Raw genomic sequence first — 13,603 nt, 5'->3', positions numbered from 1 at the left:
GGTTTCCCCCAAAGGATGACAGAAATACGTAATTCCAAATGGTCACAGGTTAATTCTTACAAATTAACCCAGATTCAGGGGACTAGGGAGTCAGGTACTCTCGCACACTGCAGTGAGACAGTAAATTAGTATAACTTCCTGGAGTTTGGCAAAATTTATCAAATCCTTATATTCTGATTCATTAAAATTATTATCTATCTATTCACATATCAAAAAAACCCCTTGTGGAGTGGATTCTGACTCATAGCAACCCTATAGGACAGAGTAGAACTGCCCCCATAGGGTTTATCCACATATACACTCATACATTTACCTACATACACATTTTCTTTTAACTGAATACCTACAAAGAGCTAGGAACCATGCTAGGCAGTGGGAAGATAATGTTAAAGAGATAACCAAGGTCAACAAGGTCACTGCCCTCAAAGAGCTTCTGTTCTAGTCAGACATTCAGACAATAAACCAATAAATAAACAAACAAGATGAGTACAGGGAGAGCTCTGAAGGCGACAAGGAGTGATGGGGAAGCCACCACAGACAGACAGACAGCTCAGGGGAGCCCTCTCTGAGTTGGGGACATCTGCGGTGAGACTAAAAGGTAAGCTGGCTGAAGGAGGAGCAGGAGAAAGAGCAGGGGGGCAGGGTGGGCTCCAGTGCAAGGCTCAGAGGCAGGTAAGGAAGAAGGACCCAGCGCCCCGGGTCTCTGCATCACAGGGACCCAAGGGTTTGGGTTTCAGGGAGGGGAGAGATAAAATCTGACTCACATTTTTTAAAAGATGGCTCTACTCAAGCTGCTCCTAGAGAATGGATTGTACCTGCAGGAATAGATAGAGGGAGATAAGTCAGGAGGCCATTGCCAGAGCCCAGGTGAGAAATGATGGTGGGAGGAGGGAGATAGAAATGGAGGTAGAAGGAAGAGACAGGTCAGGACACCTACACCTACCAGATACAGAGTGACCCCTAAGCTTTTTGCTAGACCGACTGCCTGCATGGATGGTGGTGCCTTCTCCTGGGAGTGGAGAACTGGGGGAGGAGAAGGTTTGGGGCAGAAAGTTGGATTTGGACAGTTGTAGTTTGAGGTGCTCAATGATTTCAAGCAGCTGGATGGATGTGGGAGTCTGGAGCACAGAGAGGTCTGGAGCCCACTAAGAGAACAAAACCACATGCCCTTTGACCCGAGTAACTCCACTGCTAGGAACAGATCTTAAGGAAACAATTGGGGAGATACACAGTCACAGAAAAGTACTTCGCCACAGCAATAGATACAATAACAAAAGATTAAGATAAGCTAAATGTCCATCAGCAGGACTGGTTCAATAAGATCAAGTACACTCCTAAAGTATACTGCTCAGCCATTAAAATACCTTCTTGAAAACTATGTTCGACTTGCTCATGATATAAAATTTTAAAGCAGGTTTTAAAACAGTATCACAATTATGCTCAGTAAAAGAAGCTAGTCACAAAAGACCACATATTTATATGAAATGTCCAAAATAGGCAAATCTATAGAAACAGAAAGTAGATTAGTGGTTACCTGGGGCTGAGGGGGAAACCCTGGTGGCATAGTGGGTAAGTGCTAAAGCTGCTAATCAAAAGGTCAGCAGTTTGAATCTACCAGGTGCTCCCTGGAAACTCTATGGGACAGTTCTACTCCGTACTATAGGGTGGCGATGAGTCGAAATCAGCTCTATGGCAACAGGTTTTTGTTTTTTTTTGGCTTTGGGGCTGAGGGCCAGGGAGCCCTGATGGTGCAGTGGTAAATGCTAGGCTGCTAACCGAGAAGTTGGTGGTTCAAACCCACCAGCTGCTCTGTGAGAGAAAGATGTGACCGTCTGCTTCCATAAAAATTACAGCCTTGGAAACCCTATGGGGCAGTTCTACTCTCTCCTGTAGCATCCCTGAGTTGGAACTGACCCCATGGCAAAAAGTTTTTCTTTTATTGGGGGGCGGGGGTAGGGCTGAGGGGGAAGCAGGGAGAGAATGGGGAGTGACTGATTAATAGGTACAAGATTTCTTTTTGGAATGATGAAATGTTCTAAAATTAGATTATGGTGATGATTGCACAACTCTGTAAATATACTAAAACCATCAAACTGTAACTTTTAAGCAGGTGAACTTTATGGTGTCTGGGTTATATCTCAATAAAGCTGTTAAAACCTATCACAATACGACTTCAATATTGTTTTCAAAAAGAGTGTTTATGGCAGGATGGGAAGGCAGGAGGGGACGGGAACTGGTTGAATGGACACAGGGAACCCGGGGTGGAAAGGGGCATGCTGCTATCACATTGCGGAGACTGCAACCAATGTCACAAAACAATACGTGTATAAATTTTTGAATGAGACACTTGACCTGTAAACTTTCACCTAAAGCACAATAAAAATAAAAAAGAAACAAGCAAACCTAAAACCTTCCTCTCAGAAAATCACAACTGTTAATATTTTGATGGATATTCTTCGTGCTTTTACACACGTCCCCCCTTCACTTCCTGGTTGTGCAGTAGAAGGCGCTCAGGAGGACTCATTCTCAGGACCCATGTCGCCTCCTCTAATCGAGGACCTCACAGGCATCTTTCTAAGCTGGCTGCACAGAGTGAAGGATGCCACTGACTGGATTTCAGTGGTTCCCCAACCAGGATGCACCCCAAATCAATAGGGAGATTTAAAGTGCAGATTCCTGGACTCCGTCCCTGGAAATTCTAGCTCAATAGGGCTTGGATGAGACCCAGGAATCTAAATTTTTTTCCAAAACTCCCTGGCGAATCTGCCAGCTGGGCCACGTCTGGGAATCACTAGACTGAACATCACCTGGGCCAACTCAGAACCGGGCCAGCCTGCACATCTGACTGCAACGCTACACGTATCCCACATGGCCAGCGCTGTGTAGCAAAAGGCCACAAAGTGCAGAAAGGGAAACTCCAATGGGGAAATTCCATGCACGTCTGATAACGCTGAAGCCTGGGGGGCAGCTAGCAACCTCTTAGAGCAAAGCCTATTCTGGAAGGTTTCCTCAGGCCCAGTGATCTTGGGTGCTAACCCATGAAAAAAGGCAACTAGTGACTTCCACTTCAGAAAAATCAGCTCCCTCCCCAATGCACACAAGCTGGCAAGCTTTGCAGCCCCCAAGGAGTCAGAGCAAAAAGGAACGCAGAATGGTGTGGCAGAAAGAACCCTGGGTCTGAGTCACACAGATCTGCATTCAAATGTACAATGTAGAATGTGGCAGACGTGATGTTCTCGGCCTTCAAGGCCAGGACTTAGTAGGACTGGGCACTTCTGCTTCTACCCTCTTGGCCCCCAGCTGCCCCATATTGTAAGGAAGTCTAGGACAGGCTCCTAAAGATTTAGAAGAAGTCTGGAGAGAGGTCCTGGAAGATGAGACGACACCTTGGACATTACAGGCCAGCTGAATGCAGCCAAAAGAGTGAGCCCAGCTGACATCATGCAGAGCAGAACCAGCCAGCTGGGCCCAGCCAACAAAGAACCCAGAGAAAGGCCAAATGGTGTGGTTTTAAGCTACTGAGTTTGGCAGTGGTTTGTTACACAGCAGCCGGTAACTGAAACAATGATTCTTCTTGAACAAATCAAATTGACTCTGAGCCTCTGTTTCTTATCAATCAAATGGCGAATGATAATAACTTCACAGGGTTGTTGAGAGGCTCAAAAGAAGTGAACAGGCTTTGAAAATCTAAAGCCCAGCCAAATGCCAGTTACCATCACTCTCTGCACAAACCTATACCGCACCAGAGTGACACTGGAGGACCACCACATGGTATACTGGCTGTTGAGGGAACAGGGAACCCAATATTCAAACAAACAACCAGCCCACAGTACACTTTCACTGACTGTGCTCCCAATTTTGGAGCCCCTTTCCCTACTGACCAAGGGTACAGCTTTGTATATACAAGTACAAGCGCTGTTTATGTTCTCATCATTGGCAAGAACCCAGGTGCAGTGATAATTAAAAGCTTAGCTGCTAATCAAAGGGCTGGCAGTTCAAATTCACCAGCCACTCCTTGGAAACCCTATGGGGCAGTTCTACTCTGTCCTATAGGGTTATTATGAGTCTGAACAGACTCGATGGCAATGGGTTTGGTTTGGTTTGGTTTTGGGTAATTGGGAAGGACCTGCCAAGAAGAGCCCCATGTTCCAGGATGACTCACCTTCTCCCACCATTCCAGTGTCCTCTTGGCCTTCTCTTACAGTGAAAGAGTATCACTTCTCCTCCTGTAACAGGGTCATCTTTGTGTCAGCCACCCAGTTTCAAAAAGTCAACCTCTTAGACTCCTCTGTCTCCCTCCAGCACCCTGTGAAGGGCCACAACCTCATCTCCCCAGTCCCTCCCACCTTTCTACTCCCACTGCCTCCAAAAGGCACAGTCTTTGAAGCCAGCCAAACTTGAGTGCTACTCTGCAACTTATTAGCTGTGTGACCGTATGCATGTTTCTTAACCTCTCTGAGACTAAGTTTCCTCCGCTGCAAACTGAATATAAATCAGTTTATATCAACTTTCCGTTGTTGTGAAGGTTAGAGAAAATGCAGCAAAAGTATTTAGTACAGAAAAGTTGGTAAGTAGTAACTGTTACTATAGGTGAGAAACTTTTTTTCACCTAGGCTACTATAAAAAAAAAAACAAAAAAACAACCAGTTGCCGTCAAGTCGATTCTGACTTGTGGCAACCCAATGTGTAACAGAGTAGAACTGTGCTGCATAGGTTTTTCAATGGCTGATTTTTGAAAAGCAGACTGCCAGACCTTTCTTCCATAGCACCTCTGAGGTAGACTTGAACCTCCAATCTTTTGGCTGGCAGTTGAAGGCATTAACTGTTGCATGGTTCCTCCTAGGGACTCCCAGATTACTATAGATATTTCTTTGTTTAGGCCTCTACCTGTGTATCTCTCTCCACTTTGATCTATCTAGTATAAGGCTTTTAGATTAACTGTTCTAGATGATAGCTATCAGGTTATTCTTCTACTCAAAGAGACCTTCTGTGGCTCCCACTGTTCTCAGATAAATTCCAACTTCTAAGTTGGGCATGGCTCCATCCTGCCACCGTGGCCTTCTCTGGCCAATCTTGTCCTCACTGCAACTTGCCACCGGAGGCAGCCTTCTAAAATGATTCCCAATAATCCCCAACTTCTGGTATTCATGTCCTTGTATAATTCCCTCCCTTTGAGTGAATATACAGTCAAAGTGATGGGATGTCATTTCTAAGATTAGGTTATAAAATCCAGTGACTTCCATCTTGTATATGGTGCTGTTTCTTCCATAGCTAGGATTCATGGGTCCAGGCATCAAAGGGTGGAAATGGGAGTGGCACTACAGAAACCCAACTCTGACATGACTATTAATGGCCCAGATCCTTCAGGAATGAAGGTTTGGGTCACCCCACCAGGCAAAGAACCACAACCAGCTGAGGGCAAAGGGAGTGGGTGATGAAAGAAGGTCATTCTAAATACCAGTTACGACCATGTGATCAGTTGCAGAAATGTGGATTGTAATCGTTATGAGTATTTCTGCCTTGTATGTGTGCATCAAATATTTCTGTTTTCTTCACTTATAAACTATAAGATGTAAACAGGACTAGCGCATATTCGGTTGTATGTGCCTTTGTTGTATTGTGTTAGGTGCAAGTATGACTTCATAATTGTTTTTTTCAGAGCTTATGTATGGCTTAAGGAGATATGTAGAGGTGCCAAGTGGACAAGGAGTGGACTGTAATTATCAAGGTTGTATGTCAATTTGGCTGGGCCCTGATTCTCAGTGGTTTCGCACTTATGATGTAGTTTGGCAGTCGTGTGAAAGTGTGATCACTTCCATGATGAGATCTGATATAATGTGATCACCTCCATGATGAGATCTGCTGTGGATAGTCAATCAGTTGAAAGGGAGTCTCCTTGGGGGTATGACTTGCATCCAATATAAGTGGACTTTCTGGCAAGGCTCGCAGGCTTTCACTTGCTTTGAATCTTGCAGCTGGCTCCTGTTCATCTGACTTCCAGTTCTTGGGACTTGAGCTAGCAGCTTTCCTGTCATCTTGCCTGCCGATCTTGGGATTCATCAGTCTTCCCTGTCTGTGAGCAAGAGCTGCGCTGTTTGACCTGCCGATCTTGGGTTCACCAGCCCCTGTGGCTATGTGAATTAGGAGAAGCCTCCAGCCTGATCCATGGACTTGGGGCTTTCCAGGCTGTAAAACCATGTGAACCATTTCCTTGATATAAATCTCTCTATATATTATATACTTATAAGCTTTACTGGTTTTGCTTCTCTAGAGAACCCAGCCTAAGACAGGTACCCTCTCTCACTCGCTCACTCAGATGAAGCCAGCTGCCATGTTGTGAGCTGTCCTATGGAGAGGCCCACATGGCAAGGAACTGAGGGTGGCCTTGGGCCAAAAGCCACTGGGGAGCTGAGCCACTGAGTCTAACAACCTGCAAGAAACAGAGTCCTGCCAATGACCACTGAGTGAGCTTGGAAGCAGATTCTGCCCTAGATGAATCCTGAGATGGCTGAGGCCCCAGTCAACATCTTGACTGAAGCCTTGTGAGAGACCCTGAGCCAGAGGACCTAGAAAAGGTGCACCCAGATTTCTGACCCACAGAAACTATGAGATAATAAATGTGGTTCTCAGCTACTAAGTTTTGGAGTAGTTTGTTATGCAACCATAGATAACTAATACTCTTGATCTGCCCAATCACACCTGGCTGCAGCTCCTCAAAAGCCCTTACTCACATTTGCCCTTCCTACAGCAGCTCAGCTGCTGAAATTCTGTCCATCCTACAAGGCCTCACCCAGAGCTTCCTTGTGGATCTGTCAACCAGAGTCTGAGACCCTTTTCCTTCCTCCTCCCAGTGTCCCCACACACATTTCCATCACTGCACCTATCACACTGTATCATTATCAATCTGTTTGTTTATCTGTGTGTGGAAAGACTCATGTCACATTGCAGCAAAAGACTGGAAGTCACCTAAAAGTCCATCAATAAAGAGGGGATAAAGTCATAGAAGCTGCACAAACACATCCAAACTCCCTGAAGGACCGAGTTACTGGGCTGAGGGCTGGGGACCGTGGTCTTGGGGGACATCTAGCTCAACTGGCATAACAGCATATAAAGAAAATGTTCTATATACTACCTTGGTGAGTAACGTCTGGGGTTTTAAAGTCTTGAGAGCAGTCATCTAAGATACGTCTACTGGTCGCACCCTGTCTGGAGCAAGGGAGAAAGAAGAAATTCAAAGATATAAGGACTAATGGACCACAATTACCACAGCCTCCACCAGACTGAGTCCAACACAACTAGATGGTGCCGGCTACTACCACTGACTGTTCTGACAGGGATCACAACAAAGGGTCCTGGAGAGGGCTGGAGAAAAATGTAGAACAAAGTTCAAACTCACAAAAAAAGACCAGACTTACCGGTCTGACAGAGACTGGAGCAACCCTGAGAGTGTGGCCCCCGGCCACCCTTTTAACTCAGTACTGAAGTCATTCCTGAAGTTCACCCTTCAGCCAAAGATTAGACAGGCCCATAAGACAAACAATAACACACATAGTTCAACCATGTAGATGAAACTACATGGACACAGCAGCTCAGGGGCAAGGACAAGAAGGCAGGAGGGGATAGGAAAGTTGGACGAATGGAAATGCGGAACCTAAAGTCGAGAAGGGGAGTGTTGACACATGGTGGGGTTGGCAGTCAATGTCACAAAACAATATGTGTATTCATTGTTTAATGAGAAACGAATTTGCTCTGTAAACTTTCACCTAAAGCACAATTAAAAAATAAAATCAAAAAGAGGGGAATGGCACATCCATACAACAGATGAGGCAGCCATGTAAAAGAATGCGGAGGCTCTCCATGTACTGACACGTAAAGGTCCAATAAGTGAAGCAAAGGCCAGGCCGGCAAGTACAGCAACCAGTGATCTGCACATGCCTGAGAAGTAATAAGACAACAATAAGGACTATACACGATCGCTATGAGTCGGAATCAACTCGATGGCAATGGGTTTGGTTTGGTTTATAAAGGTGCACGCTCACAAATGAAAGTTGTTGGGGGGTATCGGGTGGCTGAGAGTCTAGGGAAGAAAAAAGGGAATACGTTTTGAATTTTGTGCCACGTCACAAATTACCTGTTCAAAAATAAATAAATAGCTGCCATTCTGCCTCGTGGCTCAGTGGTTCAGAGGCCTGCTGTCCACGCCTTCCCACCCCGCCTGTCTGTCTCATCCATCTCTGTGCCCCTTGGCACTCCCCGGCTCCCCAACTGCTCACCCAGCCCTGCACCTCTCCCATGACTTACCACTTTGTGACTCTTGCGCAAGGCCTGCCCCTGCCTCACTGGACCTAGCCCTTTTCTGGCGGGTCCCCGCCACCTACTCAGACCCACCCAAGTCTGTCTGGAGGCCAAGACACCAGCCCCAGGAGTCACCCCAGACGAGCTGCCCAATGATCAGGCCTGTGGTTACAGCATGTGTCAGCTGAGGGATAGGGTTTCACATAGGAACTTAATTATAGCTCAGGAGTGGAGGAAGGGAGGCAAGCAGTGGAGGCTTCGAGGAGGCGGACAGGAAGCTGCTCTGTCTGAATCCCCCAGACGGTATGAGTCTCGCCAGGGCCAGGATCCCAAGGAAGTATGCATGATCCAGTCAGGCCCATGGGAAACACAAAGCATATGAAATCAGCCTGAGCTTGAGTGTGAATTCCTGGCCCAGCCAGTGTGCAGACCAAAGCTGCCCAGAAAGAAGCTGAGATGCCAAATCTCACTCACTATTAGGGCTCAGAGAGATAGGCCTTCTCCTCTCCTACCGCCAGAGACTCCATTTCATTCTACCCCCTCCCCCCACAATACGCCATCTTCAATTTTCCCCCTGACTCAGAGTTGTGTTTCTGGAATGAAATCTGAGCTATTGATCCTAAGGATGCTGGGAACATCTTTCCCCTTGCTGTCCAGTGACTACTATGCTCAGATTCCCATCCATTGTCCAGGGAGGTGCCAAGGAGCCGTGCAGCTGCTGGTACAAAGGTGTTGGTATGGCATAGTGGCTAGATACGTTGGAACTTGTCAAACCACCTGGCCTGCGCACTGCCAGGTGGGGAAAGCAGACCAGGTGGAAGGAGAAAGAACCTCTCTGGGAGGTTCATGGAAAGAGCAGGACCCAGGTAGAGAGAGGAGCATGACCCATTGAAAGAGGTTATCTTCTCTACTATTTCTGGTCCATACCTGGGCCAGGAAACCCTGGTGGTGTAGTGGTTAAGTGCTACAGCTGTTAACCAAGAGGTTGGCAGTTCAAATCCGCCAGGTGCTCCTTGGAAACTCTATGGGGCAGTTCTACTCTGTCCTATAGGGTCACTATGAGTTGGAATCAACTCAACGGCAGTGGGTTTTTTTTTGGTGCCTGGGCCAGAGTCTAGAAGGGAAGCTGTGACACAGACATAGCCAGACTCCTCATTTCTTTGGCTTCTCAGAAGGCAGTGAGCTTCCCCTTGGAGCATAGCAGGAAGTAGCATGTGTTACCCTTGTATCTCTAGCTCACTGCCTGTTTCTGAGGGTAAGGACTGCAAGGGCCGGCAAGATGGGCAGGTAGGCACAGTACCAGAGCCCAACCAAGGCCACTTCTAAGACGCCACCTCTGCCTGCTTCTTTTGATTCCCAATGCCATCCCTGCACCCCAAACCCTGTCTCCAGCCAGGAAGTGGGAACAGAAATAGCAAAGGTGCTCTAAAAATAAACCAGGAAGGCAAGGTGCAAGAAAGAGAAAAACATAATGCTATTGCTAATTTGAACACAGTAAATCTTGCTGGTCTGGATAAGGCCCGTGTTGCTGAACAGGGCAGGGACCCAAGAGCCCTGACCCCCCGCAGCCTCTGCTCACAAGCCTGTGGACACCCACTTGCGCGCGCACACACACACACAGGCTGTAAAGTCCAGGCTACAGATGACAGCGGCAGGATGGGCAGAGTTGCTGAGCTGAGAAGAACAGGCGCCTCAAAGGGCCCGAACCCCAGCTCTGCCACTTGCTAGCTGTGTGACTTGAGCAAGTTGTTTAACCTCTGATCCTACGCTGCTTCATCTGTGAAATGGGAATACTAACACCCACATCTTGCAGGCTGGTGTGAGGGCAGGTGAGCTCATCCATGGGGAAATGCCTGGCCCAAAGGAGGAGCTGAATACAGGCGATTTCCCTTCCTTCCTTCTATCTGTGCACATTTGGGTCATGTTTTTCTCCACTCCCCTTCCCAGACTGAAAGCAGGCTGATTAATCACTTAAAGCAGAGATTGTTTTTTTCTGCTAGAGCCCCCCCACCCCCACCCCACCCTCCAACATGCCTGGCTCACATGTTGGTTGTTCAGCTTCTTACAGTTCTAGGGGGCTGCTGACTGCCTTGGAGCAGATCCAGGGAGCCACTAAGCATGGCCCTTCTCAGGGCCTTCTCTGCCCAGTGACCTGAAATAAGACTGCAGGGGGGCCAAGGCCTGCCCAAGTTTTGTTTCTGCTCAGTGATCAACAACTCGGCTGTGCTCGAAAGCAGGGAGTGTTCTTTGAAGCCAACACCAGTCTAGCCAGTCAAGCAGGTACTTTGCAAACTGAAACAATTAGATTCAACCAGCCATTTGTCTGTCAGGCCCTGCTGTGTGCTGACTAAAGAAGACACGGGCTTTTATCACCAGGGTTCAAATCTCAGCTCTGTCACCTATTAGCTGTGCAACTTTAGGCAATTTCACTAACCAGTCTGAGTTTCAGCATCCTTATCTGTAAAGTGGGTACAGCGACTCCTACCTCTCAGGGCTGTGGTGTGGATTAAACAACGTGATGCATGTAAAGTGATTAGCACGGGGCACTCAAAACACGGGAGCCATATTCTACTCAGACAGTTACTAGGTATCTACTGTGTGGCCCTGCTGGGGATGGAAAGGGGGATTAGACACAGGTGGGGAGCATGGTGAACCTAGCTCCTGAAGAGCTCACAGTCCAATAGCAGAACCTAGAATCTGGCAATAACCCCAATATACTGTGGTAGGTGCTGAGCCAGAGGAGTGAGAACGGAGCCCTACTCACACCCCTGGTGGGGACTGGGGTAGGGGGAAGAGGAGCAGTGATGAAGCAATTGGGAAGGCTTTGCCAAAGTCAAATATCTCGGTCGTTTTCATTAGCTTCAAACAAAGTGAGGGACAACAACTGGGAAAGGGGTCCTTAGGTGAACAATTGGATTACACTTCCTACAGAGCAAAAGCTTCGTCTAAAGAAGTCTGACTGTTACCCCATGACATGGATTCCCAGACAGGCTCTGGTGTAGGCTAGTGCCAGGGCCACTCTGTGGGAAGGCCTCAGAGTCCAGCCATCCAGTCATCCTTCCTTCTGACAAATGCCTGAGGTACCTGAGGCACTGGAGGGCTCTATCAAGGAGCCGATTTCTGGGGAGATGGCCTTTGGTGTTGGCTAAAGAACATCCATCACAGCTGAGGGTGTTGCGGGCTGTTCACTCGTGACTCAACACGGAAGGTCTCAGGCTCACAGAGAACATCAGTGGTGGATGAACCAATTCTCTCACACGATGGAGGTGGGAAGCAGAGAGGACGAGGCCCAGGCTACAGTCCACAGAGAGAAAGACTGGAGCTCTGGGAGTGCTGGAACCAGCCTGTGAAAAGTATTCCTTGGTTATCTACAACACGTCCAGGGTGGAGGCACAAAAGTGAACCAAACACAGGTGGTCCTGCTGGAGAGGGAAAAGACACAGCTATCATAAGCTTGCAGGGGACAGAGGCAGGGCTGGGCTTGGGTGCTCATATGCCTACTGGGTCAGGGATGGGCTAGAAAACAGACTACCTTTTTCTGAACGGTGACACCCTGAAAGGTTGTTGTTGTTAGCTGCTGTCAAGTTGACCCCTGACCCTGGTGACACCATGCACAACGGGATCAGACTATTGTGATCCTTAGGGCTTTCACCAGCTGATTTTCAGATGTAGATCGCCAGGCCTTTCTTCCTAGTCTGTCTTAGTCTGGAAGAGCCACTGAAACCTGTTCAGCATCACAGCAACACACAAGCCTCCCCTGACAGACAAGTGGTGGCTGTGCATGAGGTGCACTGACCAGGAATCAAACCCAGGTCTCCCGCATGGAAGGCGAGCACGCTATCACTGAACCACCAATGCCCCCTCCCTACGAGGTGATGAAAGGCAAACTGTATATATATGTTGTAAATACACGAGAGTGTTAAGGTGACAATAAAATTACTTTTCATTACAAAAGAAAAGCCGTGGAAAACTGCACACTACTATAACCAAAAAAAAACCCAGTGCCGTCGAGTCAATTCCGACTCATAGCGACCCTAGAGGACAGGGTAGAACTGCCCCATAGAGTTTCCAAGGAGCGCCTGGTGGATTCGAACTGCCAACTCTTTGGTTAGCAGCCATAGCACTTAACCACTACGCCACCAGGGTTTCCGCACACTACTATAATGGAATATAAACATGGATGAATTACTACAATTTTAGCTGGATGCATTCTGCCTGCAGTTTGGGGATTTATTTCTTCACTTGGTAACTAGAAATTACTATTGGTCAATTTGTTTCCTACTAAAGATATTTTTGCCCCATCATTTAAAGTAGGTTTTGGACAGTCACCTAAGAATATAAAATCAGGGACACAAGCATGAAGGATTTAATCCACGGAGATCATTTGTACGCTGGCCTCCAGATGACAAGGAAGCTTACCATGGAACGTTGACAGACTGGCATTTTGGAAAGTGGCCAGAGCACCAGAAACACTCATGGAGTCACTATCCAGGGGGACAGTGGGTTTTCAACCTGGGCTTTACTTGATATTTTGGGATCTGATTCTTAGAAACTAAAAACACTGTGAGGACCTAGAGGCAAAGGGCTGATATCAGGCGGGTAGCTGGAGGGCTCCACTCATCTTTGGAAACAGAAGGAACGGGGTAAGGATGAGCATGAAAGCAGGATCCCCTACTGAGGCTGATGAAGCGGAGTCCTGAGGGTTGGTGTGGCCACCCCCAGGGATGTGGAGTGGCTTGTGAGGACTGAGGGACCAAGCGATAACCATAAACGTGCAGTGGCACCAGCCATGTGCTCATGTTCTCTCTCTGGCAGTCCCCAGCCACCTAGGCTGAGTAATAGGGAAGGCTGACCACTGCTGCCCTGGGAGGAGGACCTGGCTGCCCAGCGGAGCAGAGGGCAGGGATGTGAGGTGACTGTTAAAGCATCTCAGGTGGGCACACATCCAGGTGAGACCCACATTGGATAGACCAGGAACAGAGGAGTAGGAAGAAATGGTAGATTGAGGGGCCTGGAGGTCCTCATGGGGCTAAGAAGGAGGATGATGGCAGTGAGGACCCCTCGACACTGCCTCAGCACTGTCTGGTGGGAGCAGCTGGCCTGCATCTCTAGGTACACAGTCCCGCATCACCACTAACAGTGGAACTGCTTCTATAATAAAGAAGGAGGATATGGCTTTTTTTCTCTTCTAATATTTTAAGTTGACTGTTTTTTCCTGCAGATATTCCCTAGGTGTGACATGACAAAGATTCTATAGAATGGAGTTGATGAACAAAAGGCATAAAGGTGGTGTGAGAAGGGAGGAGGG

At 47.7% G+C, this 13,603-nt stretch overlaps 1 protein-coding gene across 6 annotated transcripts in view; it reads right to left on the bottom strand.

Annotated features, from left to right (window-relative positions):
* PPARD (peroxisome proliferator activated receptor delta) overlaps positions 1-13,603 on the bottom strand; it is an 80,118-nt gene that overhangs the window by 54,712 nt on the left and 11,803 nt on the right. For 2 of the 6 annotated variants that reach the window (XM_049892292.1, XM_049892554.1), the window contains one exon: positions 765-815. The exons of 2 other annotated variants lie outside the window; for them this stretch is intronic. The gene's annotated coding sequence lies outside the window, so the exon portion shown is untranslated. Of the gene's footprint in view, positions 1-764; positions 816-4,162; positions 4,227-13,603 lie in introns of all 6 variants that reach the window. 2 more of the 6 variants (XM_049892113.1, XM_049892377.1) reach the window with 2 other exon arrangements.

This window comes from Elephas maximus, chromosome 1 (genome assembly GCF_024166365.1).
Source record: "Elephas maximus indicus isolate mEleMax1 chromosome 1, mEleMax1 primary haplotype, whole genome shotgun sequence".
NCBI classification, from domain to species: Eukaryota; Metazoa; Chordata; class Mammalia; order Proboscidea; family Elephantidae; genus Elephas; species Elephas maximus.
The sequence above is the reverse complement of the archived record's forward strand: the minus strand, read 5'-3'. Positions and strand labels throughout refer to the sequence as shown.